Source organism: Pristis pectinata, chromosome 42 (assembly GCF_009764475.1).
Source record: "Pristis pectinata isolate sPriPec2 chromosome 42, sPriPec2.1.pri, whole genome shotgun sequence".
Classification (NCBI taxonomy): domain Eukaryota; kingdom Metazoa; phylum Chordata; class Chondrichthyes; order Rhinopristiformes; family Pristidae; genus Pristis; species Pristis pectinata.
Window position 1 is genome coordinate 60,633 of NC_067445.1, and position 16,022 is coordinate 76,654.

Here is a 16,022-nt window from a genome sequence, read left to right on the forward strand (position 1 = left end):
ACCAGCGCTTTTGCTTTGCTGACGTTGAGGGAAAGGTTGTTTTCATGACACCATGTCACTAAGCTCTCCATCTCCCTCCTGTACTCCGACTCATCGCTGTTTGAGATACGGCCTACCACGGTGGGATCATCTGCAAACTTGTAAATGGAGTAAGAGCAAAAACTGGCCATGCAGTCATGTAGACTGGAGGGCAGAGGGCAGTAGAGTAGAGGGCAGAGGACGCAACCTTGTGGGGCACCAGTATTGAGAATAATTTTGCTGGAGGTGTGGCTGCCTATCCTCACTGATTGCTTCTGTTGGACAGAAAGTCAAGGATGCAGTTACATGAGGAGGTGTTCAGTCCGAGGTCACGGAGTTTGGTAATGAATTTGCTTGGAATTATAATATTGAAGTATTAATGTGACTGATGATCATGATATCCCTGTATCCATTCTCAGTCCTATGACAGACTGAGGATCCCAGTCTCCCTCCAACTACTCCTCGTCCCATCACTGTGACTGATGATCCCGGTCCCTCAGTATCCACTCACAGTCCAATGACAGTGAATGATCTCAGACTGCTTGTATCCAGTCCCTGCCCCATTAGTGTGACCTATGATCCCAGTCTCCCTGTATCTAAATCCTTTTAAATAACAGTTAATGTTGATCCCATTCTCCCTGTGTCCACTTTCTTCCCCATCACTGTGACTGATGATCCCGGTCCCTCAGTATCCACTCACAGTCCAATGCCAGTGAATGATCTCAGACTGCTTGTATCATGCCCCATTAGTGCGAACTATTATCCCAGTCTCCCTGTATCTACATCCTTCCAAATAACAGTTAATGTTGATTCCATTCTCCCTGTGTCCACTTTCTGCCCCATTACTGTGACTGATGATCCCGATCCCTCAGTATCCACTCACAGTCCAATGCCAGTGAATGATCTCAGACTGCCTGTATCCAGTCCTTGCCCATTAGTGTGACCTATGATCCCAGTCTCCCTGTATCTACATCCTTCCAAATAACAGTTAATGTTGATCCCATTCTCCCTGTGTCCACTTTCTGCCCCATTACTGTGACTGATGTTCCCAGTCTCCCTGTTTCCACTTCTTGCCCTATTACTCGGATTGATGATCCCAGTCTTCCACCGTGTTTCTACTCCTTCTACCATTACTGCGACTGATGATCCCAGTCTCCCTGTCCCATTACTGAGTTTAATGATCCTTCTTGTTGCATCCACTAGCAGTCCCATTTTAGTCAGATCGTCTACGTTTCCCTATATTCACGAAATGCCACATGACGGATAAACACAGTATACCTGTATCTATCCACTGTCCCACTACTGTCACTGATGATCCCAGTCTTCCTGTTCCATTACTGAGAGTAATGATCCCTCTCTCCCTGCCTCATTTCCAGTCCCATTTCCGACAGATTTCCTTGTTCTCCTTGTATCACTACATGCGCCATTGTTGTGAAAGATGATCTGAGTTTCCCTGTATCCAATTCCTGCCCCACTACTGGGATGGATGATAGCAGTCTCCCTCTACCTACTTCCCTCCCCATTGACGTGATTGATGATCCCTGTCTCCCCGTAACCATTCTGTTCCATTACTGTGACTGAAATACCAGTCTATGTGCATCCACCTCCTGCCCCATAACAGTCACTGACATTCCCAGACACCCCAAATCCACTCGTTGCTCAATTATTCAGATTGAATGATCCTGTCTCCCTGAATCCATAAACTGTCCCATGCATCTGACTTATGATCATAGTCCCCTGAATCTACATCCTTCCCCATTACATTAATGACCTCAGTTTCATGTATACACTGTGTACCATATTACTCTGACTGATGATGCCAGTCTCCCTGCATCCACTCCCTGCCGCATGGCTGTGAATGAAGATCACAGTCTCGCTGTATCGACCCCATGCCCCATTACTGTGACAGATGATACCTGTCTCCCTCTTTCCAAACCCGACCCCATCACTTCCTCTGATCATCTAGTCTCCCTGTTTCCACTCCGTCCCATTATTGTGACTGATAATCTCACCTCCCTGTATACACTCGCAGCCCCATTACTGTGACTGATGATCTCAGTCTCCCTGTATCTATTCCCAGTCCCATTACTTTGAAGTTACAATCCCAGCCTCCGGATCCGCTCGCCATCCCTTTACTGTGACTGATGCTCCCAGTCACCCCCTATCCGCTCCCCGTCCCTTTACTTTGATGATCCCAGTCTCCCTGTATCCACTCCGTGCCCCTTGACTGTGACTGACGATCCCAGTCTCCCTCCAACCACTCTTTGCCCCATTAATGTGACTGATGATCCTGGTCCCCCAGTATTCACTCACTGCCCAACTCCAGTTAGTGACGATCCCAGAATCCCTGTATCCACTTCCGACCCCATTACTATGACTGATACCAGTCTCGCTATCTCCATAATCTGTTCCATGAATCTAACCTATGATCACGGTCTCCCTGTCCTACATCCTTTCCAGTTAATGGTGATCCCAGTTTCCCTGTATCCACTCCCAGCCAAATTGCAGTGACTATGATCTGTCTCCTTGTATCCACACTTGACCCATTCCTGCAACTGATATGCAAATCTCCCTGTACTCATAAGCCGTCCCATGAATCTGACCAAAGATCCTTGTTTCGCTGTATCCACTCACAGTCCCATTTCAGTCAGATTGCCCCATTGTCCCTCTATTCGCTCATGAACCATTATTTTGACTGATGATCTCAGTCTCCCTATAACCATCCCTGGCCCATTACTGAGACTTATGATCCCACCTTCCTGTATCCACCCCTGACGCATTCCTGTGATTAATAAGCCAGTTGCCCTCTATCCTTGAGCTGTCCTATGAATTTGTCCAATGATCCTTATCTTCCTGCTTCCATTCCCTGTCCCATCACTGAGACTAATGATCTCTGTCTCCCTGCATCCACTCCCAGTCCCATTTCGCTCAGATTGTCCCACTCTATACACTCAATGCAGCATTACTGTGACTGATGATACCAGTGTCCCTGCATCCACTCCCAGCCTCAGTATTGAGACTGATGATCCAGTCTTCCGGTAAACACTACTGTCCCTTTACTGTGACTGATGATTCCTTCTCCCAGTATCCACCCTTGACCCATTCCTGTGACTGATTAGCGAGTCTCCCTGTATCCATAAACTGACCCATGAACCTGACCTTTTTATCCCTGTCGTGCTGTATTCTTTCCCTGCCCCATCACTGAGACGAATAATCCGTCTCCCTGCATCCACTCCCAGTCCCAATTCACTCCGATTGCTCTACTCTATTCACTCAATGCAGTAGTGATGTGAATGATGATCCCAGTCCCCCTGTATCCACTCCCTGTCCCATCACTGTGACTGATGGTCTCCCTGCATCCACTCCCTGCCCTACTATTGTGACTGATAATCCAGTCGTCCTCGATCTGATCCATTTCCTATAACTGTGATTGACGGTCCCAGCCTCATTAAGTCCACTGACAATCCCATTTTGCTCAGATTATCCCAGTCTCCCTGTATCCATTCAATGTCACATTTCTGTGCCTGACGATCCCTGTCTCCCTGTACCCAGTCCATGACCCACTGTTGTGGCTGATGATCCCAGTCTCACTGTATCCACTCAATATTCCATCACTGTGACTGATGATCCCAGTCTCCCTGTATCCACTCCCTACCCCATCACTGTGACTGATGATCCCAGTCTCCCTGCACCATTTCTGAGATTAATGATTCCTCTCACCCTGCATCCAGTTCCAGTTCCATTTCGGTCAGATTGTCTCTTTCTCCCCATATTCCCGACATGCCACATGACTGATGATACCAATATCCCAGTGTCCACTCCCTGCTCCACTACTGTCACTGATGATCCCAGTCTCCCTGTCCCATTACTGAGAGTAATGATAGCCCTCTCACTGCATCTAATTTCAGTCCCATTTCCGTCAGATTGCCTTGTTCTCCTAGTATTCACTGCATACGCCATTGTTGTGAAAGATGATTTCAGTTTCCTAGTATGCAATTCCTGCCCCATTGCTAAGATTTATTATACCAGTCTCACTCTACCCACTCGCTGTCCCATTAAAGTGACTGATGATCCCAGTCGCCCTATATTCAATCCGTCCCACTACTGTGACTGAGATCCCAGAGCCTATGCATCCACTTCCTACCCCATTACTGTGACTGACATTCCCAGTCTCCCTGTATTCACGACCAGTCCATTACTGTGACTGATGATTCCAGTCTCCCTGTATCGACTTCCTGCCCCATTACTGTGACTGATGACCCCAGTCTCCCTTTATCTGCATCCTTTACAATTGCAGTGTATGATGATCTCAAACTCCCATGTATCCATTCTTTGTCCCATAACTGACAAATTTTCCCGGTCTCCCTGTATCCATTTCATTACAATACTGTGACTGTTGACCCCTGTCTCCCTCTATCCAGTCCACAGCACCAATACAGTGACTAATGATCACTGCCTCCCTGTATCAACGCCCTGCCCTATTGCTGTGACTGTTATCCAGTTATCCTTTCACCCATCCTTGCCCCATTGCAGTGATTGTCAATCTCAGGCTCCTTGGATCCATTCCATGTCTCATTACAGTTACTGTTCATCCCTATCACCATCCATCCACTCCCCGCCACATCACTGTGATTGATGACCACAGACATCCCGAATCCACTGGTCGCTCAATTATTGACATTTAATGATCCTGTCTCCCTGAATCCATAAACTCTCCCATGCCTCTGAACTCTGATCATCGTCTCCCTGAATCTACATCCTCTCCTATTGCATTAATGACCTGTGTCCCTGTAGCCACTCCCTACCGTATTACTGTGACTGATGATCCCATTCTCTCTGTATCTACTCCCTGTCCCATTACTGTGAACGACATTCCCAGCCTCTCTGTATCTTCTCTCTGTCTCTTGACTGTGACAAAAGATCCCAGTCTCCATGTATCCACTCTCTGCCCCATTACTGTGACAAAAGATACCAGTCTCCCTCTATCCACTACCTGTCCCATCATTGTGACTGATGATCCCAGTCTCCCTGTATCTTCTCTGTACCTTCACTGTGACTGATGATCGCATTTCCTTACGTACAACCCCATTCCCATTTCTGTCACTGATGATCCCAGTCTCCATGTATCCACCACTGACCCATTCCTGAGACTGATAAGTCAGTCTCCCTGTATCATGAAGCTCTCCCTTGAATCTGACTTATGATCCCAGTCTCCCTATATCCACTCCCTGTCCCATTACTGTGACTGATGATCCCAGTCTCCCTGTATACACCCCCGCCGTATCCCTGTCTATGATCACCTAGTCTCCCTGTATCCATTCCATCCCGTTATCGTGACTGATAATCTCACCTCCCTGTATATAGTCGCCGCCCAATTACTGTGACTGATGATCCCAGTTTCCCTGTATCTACTCCCTGTTCCATTACTGTGAATGACATTCCCAGCCTCCTTGTATCCGCTCCGCGTCCCTTTATTGTGACTGATGTTCCCAGTCTCCCCGTATCCACTCCCCGTCCCATTACTGTGACTGAGATCCCAGTCTCCCCGTGTCCATTCCCTGTCCCATTACTGTGACTGAGATCCCAGTCTCCCTCTATCCACTCCCTTCCCAATTACGGTGACTGATGACTCTTGTCTCCATCCACTCCCTATCCGCTTCCTGTTATTGATGATCCCAGTCTCCCTGTATCCACTCCCTATGCAATTTGACTGATCATCCCAGATTCCCTCACCACTCCCTCCCCATGACAGTGACTGAGGATTTATTTTTCTCTGTATTAACTCCATCTCATTTCTGAGACACAAAATCCATCTCCCTGTATACCCTCCTATTTTGCAAAGATTAGCCCACACGCCCTGTATTCACTACATCTCCCATTAATGTGACTGATGATTCCAGCCTTCCTGTATCCGCTTCCCGCCCTATTGCTGTGAATGATGTTCCAGTCTCGCTTAATCCATTCCGTCAGCTGACTGTGATTGATGATCCTACAGTCTCATCATTTACAGATTACAGTCTCCTTCTATCTAAATCCCTCACATTACAGTGAATGGTGATCTCAGACTCCCATGTATCCACTCTTTGTCCAATCACTGACAATTATTCCCCATCTCCATGTAACCACTCCGCCTCATTGCTGTGACTGTTGATCCCAGTCTCCCTATATCCACTCACCAGCCCCAAATATGTGACTGATGATCACGGCCTCCCTGCATCCACTTCACTGCCCTATTGCTGTGAATGATGTTCCAGTCTCGCTGTATCCATTCCGTCAGCTGACTTTGATTGATGATCCTAATCTTAATGTGCCACTCCCTGCCCCATTACTGTAACTGATGATCACGGTTTCCCTGTATCCACTTCCTGTCCCATCACGATGACTGGTGATCCCAGTGTCCCTGTATCCATTCCCTGCCCCATTACTGTGACTGATGATCCCAGTGTCCCTGTATCCACTTCCTGTCCCATTGCTCTGAATGATGATCCCTGACTTCCGGTATCCACCCTTGCGCCATTTCTGTGCCTGTCGATCTTGCATTCACCCCAGACCCAATCCTGTGACTGATACACCAATCCCTGTATCCATCTGTCCTATTAATCTAACCTAAGATCCCTGTCGCCCCGTATCCAGTCCTGTCCCGTATCCACACTCTATGCTCTCAATGCAGCATTGATGTGAATGATGATCCCAGTCTCCCTATATCCACTCCCTTCCTCATTACTGTGACTGATGATCCAGTATTCCTGTATCCCATCCTTGTTCCATTACTGTGACTGATGATCCCAGTCTCCCTGCATTCTCTCCCTGTTCCATTACTGTGACTCAGATCCCAGTCTCTATGTATCCAGTTCCTGCCCCATTGCTGTGACTGATTATCCTCGTCTCACTCTATCCACTGCCTACCCTATTCCTGTGACTGATGGTCCCAGGCTCCCTGCACATCCACTACCCACACCCTTTGTTGTCCTTCGTTGACCAGATCTGAGTAATTATCTGCACATTTTACCTGCTAAATCTGTACCATCCTTCTAGAAGATTAGTGTCGGACTTCACTGTGCCTCCAGTGCACTCAGCATTGGAACAATCAATGCTCCTCCATGGTTCATCCAGGGTTGTGTGAGTTCCACATGGATCACCGAGTGCCATATCTGCAGCTGAGGGATACGATGATTATCAGTGTTCATGTACTGTGAGCTCATTTCAGCCTCTTGAAAGATAAAGTGTTTTATTGACCTTAACTGGGCATCATCATATCGCACACACCCTCATTCTCTTGCAAGTTTCCACAGGTATTCTGTTTAATAGGTTACCCCAGATAGAGTAGCACTGTGTCTCACTCAGTACCCTGACTGGAATTTGCCCAGAATTTGCTTTTAGGTTTTCTGAAGCAGAATTAAATTTGGAAATAAAACCTATGTCTAGCAAAAAGGCACAGAGGTATGGCACACAGAGAAGCTGAGCTGTTCCAAATTGAAAGAGGCAACAGTGTATGTGGGCTTTAAATGTTTCTTGGAAGCAGAGTCACGAGTGTAGAGGCAGAGGAAACCCTGGAATGGGGATAGACATAAACAGTGCTTGGAAGGAGGTAGGAGGATTGAGCTGCTTATACTTTAATTCAGTAGCTTGGGGCATAAAGGTGATGAACTGTGGGCAAAAATGGGCATATAGATGAATGACACAAAGACCACGACTGAACTATGACTTCAAGTTGGTGGAAGTGCCTGTTTTTTGTTCCAACTTAAAAGGGTTTCATACCAAATGGACACGATTAAAACATGATAGGTCGATCTGTTCATAATATAGATGTACAGTATTATGAGGGAGAGTGGTGTGCAAGAACACTGATCAAATGAAGCCATACATTACAACTGAGGCAAACGCATTGAACAACATCAACACATTTAACCATCAGAAGAAAATGAGATGAAGCATGTTGACAAATTTCTGAGCTGTGTAAAAGTGACATGACAGTGATGGTTGGGAATTTCAATGATTATGTCACTAACTGCGACAGGACCAGAGGAAAGGAGCAGAATTCTTTGAATCTATTCCAGAGGATGTTCTTTAATGAGGGTGTAGAAAGCCTAGCAGGAGAGTTGGTAGATCCAAGTGTAGTCTTGGGAGGTGAATCTTGGCGGTTGGAAATGGTGGCTGTGAGATCATGAGCTGAAGTGTTTAAGTTGAAACAAAATTGATGATCCAAACTGCAGTGAAACCAAATTTACTGGATTGAAATTATTACAATTGGATTGAAATTATCACAATTGGATTGAAGCACTGCTTTGAATGTTATTTAAAGCAGTGGGAGATATTCAGAGAGAATATCAAGGTGTGAGGGCAAATACGTCTCGAGTGGAAGTAAACTGGATTCACAATCCGGGTGCCCGTGGATGCCTAAAAATGTACAGGGTAGGACAAAACAATAAGGAGGAGAAGTGTATGATATGTTTCAAAAGCTGACAACGGCAGAAATTATGGATGGGTGTAGACGATGCAGGGGTGAGGTTAAAAATATAATAGGGAAGGCATAAAGTGGGAAGGCATAAAGTGTGCATGAAACATACTTCCAGCTATTAGATATATTGGGAGAGTGAGTCTTGTTAGTAACCATTAGAGCAGCGTGTTCATGGAGATGTAATATGGGTGTCAAGAACTGAATAACTTCTTTGTCTGTCTTTATGTTAGATGAGCATGATGTTGGCTGTGATGAATGTAAAGTAACAGTAAAAGTGACCAATTATATTTGACCTGAGACATGAACTCTGTTGCTCTTTCCACAGATGCTGCCCGATTTACTGAGTGTTTTCAGATGTTCTGCTGCAGCAAAAGTGACAACATATCAAACCTTCAGCATCTTCAAAATGGATAATCTGCCAGACCTGCATGAAATGTGTTCTGCTTCTTAAAAGAGGCAAGGGAGCAGACATTAGAATTTCTGTTTTCCGGTTCTCTTTCTATAATGGCATGATTATTCAGGACTGAGTGGTCACTGATGTGGTCCCGTTGTTCTAAAGTTGGTATAGTTCAGGCCAAGTAACTGGAGGCCAGCCAGACAGACGTCAGCTTTAATAAAACTGCTGGAAGATGTAATGGATGGTAGCGATTAAAGGGATTAATCAACAGCAGTCAACGTGGATCTGTGAAGGGAAGTTATCCTTGAATTTAATTAACATTGCAGTAATGAGGAAAGTTGATGAGGGCAGTGCATATGATAGAGTACACACAGATTCTGCCCATCTGCTGATTTATCAAGAAACTTCAAGCCCTTGGGATCCAAAGGAATGATGTCAGATTAAAACCTGACTCCAGTCGGGGAAAGCTAAGAGTAAAGTTTGTCAAAAATGTTAGTGAATGAAGGATGCATCTGGTGGTGTTCTACAGAGCTCAGTAACCTGCCCCTTGCTTTTCAGCGAATATGCAAATGATGTAGACTTAAATGTAGAAACTGCAATTAACATGTTTGATGATGATTCCAAGTATTGAGAGGAAAAGCTCCAGACTACAGGGAGATTTCAGGGACACATTCGATAGAAACAAAAACAACAAATAGAATTACTTATGGACAAATTTAATGAAATAAACCAAGGGAGGTCAAACAAGATGAGGGGATATCACCGGCAGACAGGATTAATTGAAAAAATATCTCCAGCAAACAGGATTAATTGAAAACATATCTCCGGCAGACAGGATTAATTGAAAAAAAATCTCCGGCAGACAGGATTAAGGTTAATCCAAAGACATTCTATGGTACAATAAGGGCAGAAGAATAATGAGGGGGAAAGAGTCTATTTGGGCCAACAGGGGTAATCTGCAGATAGAGGCAACAATATAGGAATGGTCCAAAATTAATAATTGTCATCTGTGTTCACGAAGGAAATGGACTTTGCAGTTGGAGCATTTAACGCAGGGAATGGCAGAGGTCCAGTCCAAGTCTGAACTGATAAAGAGGAGGTACTCAATACCTTAGCAGGCTTAAGGTGGATAAATCCCCAGGTTTGGATAGGATCCATCTGCTATGAGAGGAAAAGGGGAGAAACGGCTGTGGTTTTAACAGAGATTTTTAAGTCATTGCTAACCACAGATGAGGTTCCTTTTGACTGGTGGAAGGCAAATGTGGTCCTCGTTCCGAGGAAGCTGCAGGGAAAAGCCTCGTAATTACAGACATGTGAGCCTGACATCAGAACTAGTGAAGTCCTTGGGGAAACTGCTGAGGGACAGGATTACCGATCATATTATTCATGATCACTTGGACAGACAAGATTTAATCAGCGACAGCCAACATGGCCCCACAAGGCTGCGTCCTCAGCCGTCTACTCTACTCCCTATACACTCATGACTGTGTGGGCAGATTCTGCTCTAACTCCATCTACAAGTTTGCAGATGATACCACCGTTGTAGGCCGTACTCAAACAGCGATGAGTCGGAGGACAGAAAGGAGATAGAGAGCTCAGTAGAATGGTGTCATGACAAAAACCTTTCCCTCAATGTCAACAAAACAAAAGAGCTGGTCATTTACTTCAGGAAAGGGGGCGGTGTCCATGCACCTGCCTGCATCAATTGTGCTGAGGTCGAAAGGGTTGAGAGCTTCAGATTCCTGGGAGTGAACATCACCAACAGCATGTCCTGGTCAAATCACGTAGAACCCACAGCCAAGAAAGCTCGCCAGCGCCTCTACTTCCTCAGGAGGCTAAAGAAATTTGATTTGTCCCCTTTGACTATCACCAACTTTTACCGATGCACCATAGAAAGCATCCTATCTGGATGTATCATGGCTTGGTACGGCAACTGCGCTGCCCAGGACCACAAGAAACTGCAGAGAGTTGTGGACACAGCCCAGCGCCTCAGGGAAACCAGCCTCCCCTCCTTGGACTCTTGTCTTTACTCTCGTTGCCTTGGTGAAGCAATCAAAGTGCAGAGAGTGCAAGAACTTGGATTTCACAATGGACTGTGTAAATCATGAATCAGGTCTCTGTACAGTTCTGGGCACGACACCACAGGAAGGAGGTGATGATTCAGAGGTGCAATTCAGTTGCTTGGGCTGGAGAAATATCGCTGGAGGAGAGACCTTCTTGGTTGACACTGTAATTTTTAAACAACAGAGACCAAAATGTACAAGATCAGAAGAAACCAAAGCAGGATAAGTTGTCAGGGAGGACTCACCTTCACGAAAAATGCCTGCAACTAGGTTAATTGACAGAAAGATTAGAGAGGAGCTTAGCAAAAGCTCATGCAACTGGCAATGTGGGAATCATCTCAGCACCTGAAAGGCGGTCGAGGGAGAAACTCCTCTCACAGTTAAAGAAATGTCTGAATGAGAACAAACAACCATAATACAGAAATCTATGGAATATGATCTCGGAAGTGGAATTGACATCTGATCAATTTTGATTAACATGGAAACAATGGGTGAATTGGCTTATCCTGTTGGGAATTTTTAATCTCCAGTGGAGCAATGACTGCAGACAGTGAGGGTTTCTTGATGATCCATCCAGGACATCCCAGTGTACCTAATTACCTGGGAGAACAGAGTAGATGGCGAAGGTTTCTCGATGGCCAGTGAGAGATATCATGGGGTATGTCTGTCCCAGGAACACTGACTGAAGATGGTGGGGGACTGTTGATGATCAGTAGGAGATATCATGGGGTTTCTCAGTCCCCAGAGGACACTAACCGCAGATGGTCAGTGGGAGTAACTGGGCATTCTATGCACCAGTTAGAGAGCCCCAACGTACAGCAAGTAGGCACTCATATCCACCCAATCTAGGTCGTCTTATTACATACACAGTTACTCAACCGCACATTCGTTAATCACTCCACTGTGCCCACTCTCACACACACACACACCCGCACTTTGATGTTAATGAAGAATGATGATGTACCTGTACAATACACAGTGTGATTTCTGGGTGTTGGCTTCAGCTGATACACAAAATAACTGACGCAGTTTTTGACCTTGATCTCATGGTCTGTATGGCAAGTGTCTCCATGCCATTTGAAACAAACTGTCCTTGTCACCTCCCCCTCTTCCACACTGGGATGGGAACCTGAAATGAGTTAAAACATTGTAAAATTTACCAGGTCCCACAGTGCAGCAGGAAACCAGCAACTGGAGAGAGGGTAAAGCAGTGGTTCATCACCCACAGTCCTGCCTGCCGGAGTCAGCAGTGAGCTGCTGCCTTCCCCACCCCACAGCAGCACATAGTCCATGAGGACAACTCCTGCAGGTGAGACTACTTAGGTCTTGGTTTGCACAGAAATCCCAAACCCATTCTTGAAGTGCATTGAAAACTGGTCAGGCCACCCCCCGCTCCCCAAAATTTAAGTGTTTAGTTTAAGGATGTTATAGGTTTTGGATATATTACAATGAATCATCATACTAAAATAAACATGATTCATTTGCTCCCTGTGGCTGGCTGCTGTTGGCGAGGATTTATGGGTCTCCTGATTGGGACAAACCCTGCCCCTAATTTGCTCTGGCAGCAGGTGAAGCCACACCCCAGGCTGACCAGGTGATAAAAATGTCAAAGGCCTTTCGCTTTCTCCGATACTCAGAGACATACAGCAGCCTTTAACAATAATACTGAAAACTTATCTTGGTGAAGTAGCACCGTGAACGTCTTCCACCACTGCATCGTGAGGGGCTGAGCCCTGTGTGACAGCCTCTCAGATGTTTCAATGATGCACTGATGGAGAAAACAGTGAAATGGAGACAAAAGGGACTCCTGATGCTGGAATCTAGATCAAAAACAACTGGTCAGGTAGCATGTGTGGAGGGCAATGGACAGTCGACAATTTGGGGTCAAGTCCCTTGAAAGAGTAGAGGGGAACCAACCAATATAAAGAGGTGAGGGGAAATGGTGTAGCAAGAGCTAGAAAGTGATAGTTTGATCCAGGTGAGAAATAATTGGCAGATGGAAGAGGGAAGGGTGGAAGTAGTTGCTGAAGGAGGTGATAGATGGACGTTATAAAGGGCTGCAGGTGATGGAATCTGAAATATGGATCATGGAAAAACACGAGAACAGTAGAGGGAGGGGAGGGAAACAAAGTCCAGAGGATTTGTGTGGGTGATGGGTGGATTGTCTGTCTGGGGGAGGTAACGAACTGGGGTGATAGGGAGCTGAGGGTTGGATGTGCGTAAAGATTGGGTTAGGGTAGACCAGAATGAGAAAGAAAAACGAGCGGAGAGTGAGCAGGTGATCTTAAATTGGAGAATTCAATATTCTTTCCGCCGGGTTGTAGAATAACTAGATGGAACGCGAGGTGCTTTTCCCTCAGTTGGTATTTGGTCTCACTGGCAGTCGAGGAGGCAGAGGACAGATGGGTCAGTGTGGGAAATGAGAAGGAAATTAAAATGGTTGTTATTGTGGTTGTATTGTGGATAGGGTTCTTTGAGGAGCTCACCAGGAAGATTGATGAGGGTGGTGCAGTAGATGTGGTGCACATTGATTGAAGTAAGGCGTTTGACAAGGTTCCACATGATAGGCTTCCTCAGAAGACCAAGGGATCCAGGGAGGTTTGGCCGTGTGGATTCAGAATTGGGTTGGCTTGCCTGTAGAAAGCAGAGGGTTGTGCTGGAGCGAGTGCATTCGGATTGCAGGGATGTGACTAGTGGTGTCCCACAGGGATCGGTTCTGGGACTTCTAATTTTTGTGATATTTATTAATAGATGAGGGGGTGGAAGGATGAGTTAGCAAGTTTGCATATGGCACAAAGATCGGTGGTGTTGTGGGTAGTGTGGAGGCCTGTCGAAACTTACAGAGGGATATTGATAGGATGCTGAGATGATGTGACAAGTGGTAGATGGAGTTCAAATCGGAGAAGTGTGAGGTGGTACACTTTGGAAGGACAAACTCCAAAGCGGAGTACAAGGTAAATGGCAGGACTCTGGAAAGTGTGGAGGAGCAGAGGTATCTGGGGGTCCATATCCACAGATCACTGAAAGTTGCCTCGCAGGTGGATAGGGTAGTTAAGAAAGCTTTTAGGATGTTAGCTTTCATAAGTCGTGGGATCGAGTTTAAGAGCCGCGAAGTAATTATGCAGCTTTACAAGACTTTGGTTAGACCATACTTACTGTGTCCGGTTCTGGTCGCCTCATTATAGGAAGGATGTGGAGGCGTTGGCGAGGGTGCAGAGGAGATTTACCAGGATGCTGCCTGGATTAGAGAGTATGGATTATGAGGAGAGACTAAAGGAGCTAGGGCTTTACTCATTGGGGGGAAGGAGGATGAGAGGAGACATTACAGAGGTATACAAAATATTAAGAGGAATAGATAGAGTGGACAGCCAGCGCCTCTTTCCCAGTGCACCAAAACTCAATACAGGAGGCCATGGCTTTAAGGTAATGGGTGGGAAGTTCAAGGGAAATGTTAAAGGGAGGTTTTTCACCCAAAGAGTGGTTGGTGCATGGAGTGCGCTACCTGGAGTGGTTGTGGAGGCTGATACGTTGGTCGAGTTCAAGAGATTGTTAGATAAGTATATGGAGGAACTTAAAATAGAGAGATATGTGAGAGGAAGGGGTCAGATAGGTGTGGTTTGAAGGTCGGCACAACATAGTGGGCCCGAAGGGCCTGTATTGTGCTGTATTGTTTTATGGTTCTATGGTTTGCAACCGGGAAGTCCATATGGTCATGGCTGTCGTCTAGTCTGCACTTGGTCTTACCGAGTAGGCTACATCAAGAGCGCTGTGTGCAGTAGACAAGTTTGCCGAGCCGCATGTGAATCTCTGCCGCACCTGGGAAGGCTGTTATGGTCCCTGGATAGTGGTGAGGCAGGAGGATCCGGTAACACCACCTATGGTTGCAGTAGCAAAGTGTCTGAGGATGGGGATGGATGGTTGGGGACAGATGAGCAAACCAAGGAATCACAGAGAGAGTGATCCCTGCATAAAAAGAGGGGTAAGGAGGACAAGATGTGGCTGGTGATGGGATCAGATCATAACTGGTGGAAATGCTGAAGAATGATATGCTGGATGTGTAGGATGATGGGTAAAAGGTAAGAACTAGTCCTGTTCTGCCTCAGGAGAGATGGGTTGAGAGCAGAAGTGCAGCAAATGATGGGGAAGCATGCGAGGGCTCCATCAACGTCAATTGTTACATTGGTATGTTGTGAAGGAAAGTATTGAATTGCTGGGTACAATGAATGTATACAACGACAGAGCCTGATTGTATTCACCATGAACTTCACAAATAAAAATATTTCTGATATAAAGAAATACCATTAAAATTAATCAAATAAATGGTGAAAAAATTCAAAAATATATGTAAAAATAATTGAGAAAATGGTAACAAAATTAGGAAACACATTTGAAATCCAAAAAATAATAAGTTATTTGATTAATTTGTAAAATTGGAATTAATAATTACATCAGTTCATTGTAACCTGATCAATTGATGAATTGTGGGTCGCATGAGACATGCCCACCACTCTGGGAGCTGGACCTCCACTGAAATGTGGAGTTGCTACCTGCACGAGGTGCTAATCGCCATGGGGTCAACATTTGGGTTTGCAATGCAACAGCTGGGAAACTCCAGGAAGCTGGTACTCCTCCGCTGGGTTCCATGAGGATCCAGGATCGGAGTGAAGTCTGAGTAACTGTAGGAGGCAACTCTCTGGGATTCTTGATTCCGATTCTGCACGTGGCTCTATGAAGAGATCTGAATCATCAGTCTGACCTCCCAGAAAATAACTGAGCTCCACTGCTGCAAACTCTGACCCTACCGTTCAACCAGCCTGTGCTTTCTCCGGAACAGCGATTCTCCGGAACGACAGTCTCGGGAATCTTCCATCCACTGGAACTGAAATAATAATCAGATAGTCAGCCCCTGAACTGAGGGTTATTATTCTACAACAGAAAGATCAGGTCTAGGTCCATTCTTTCTGCACCCTGTCCACGTTCAATATTCTCCCAGTGCCAGCTTATCTTTCTCTGGTACTCAATCCCTTTCTATCTTTCCCTTTTCTCCCTGGCTCCCAAAAGGCTCGGCCCCAGGGAAATTGAGAGC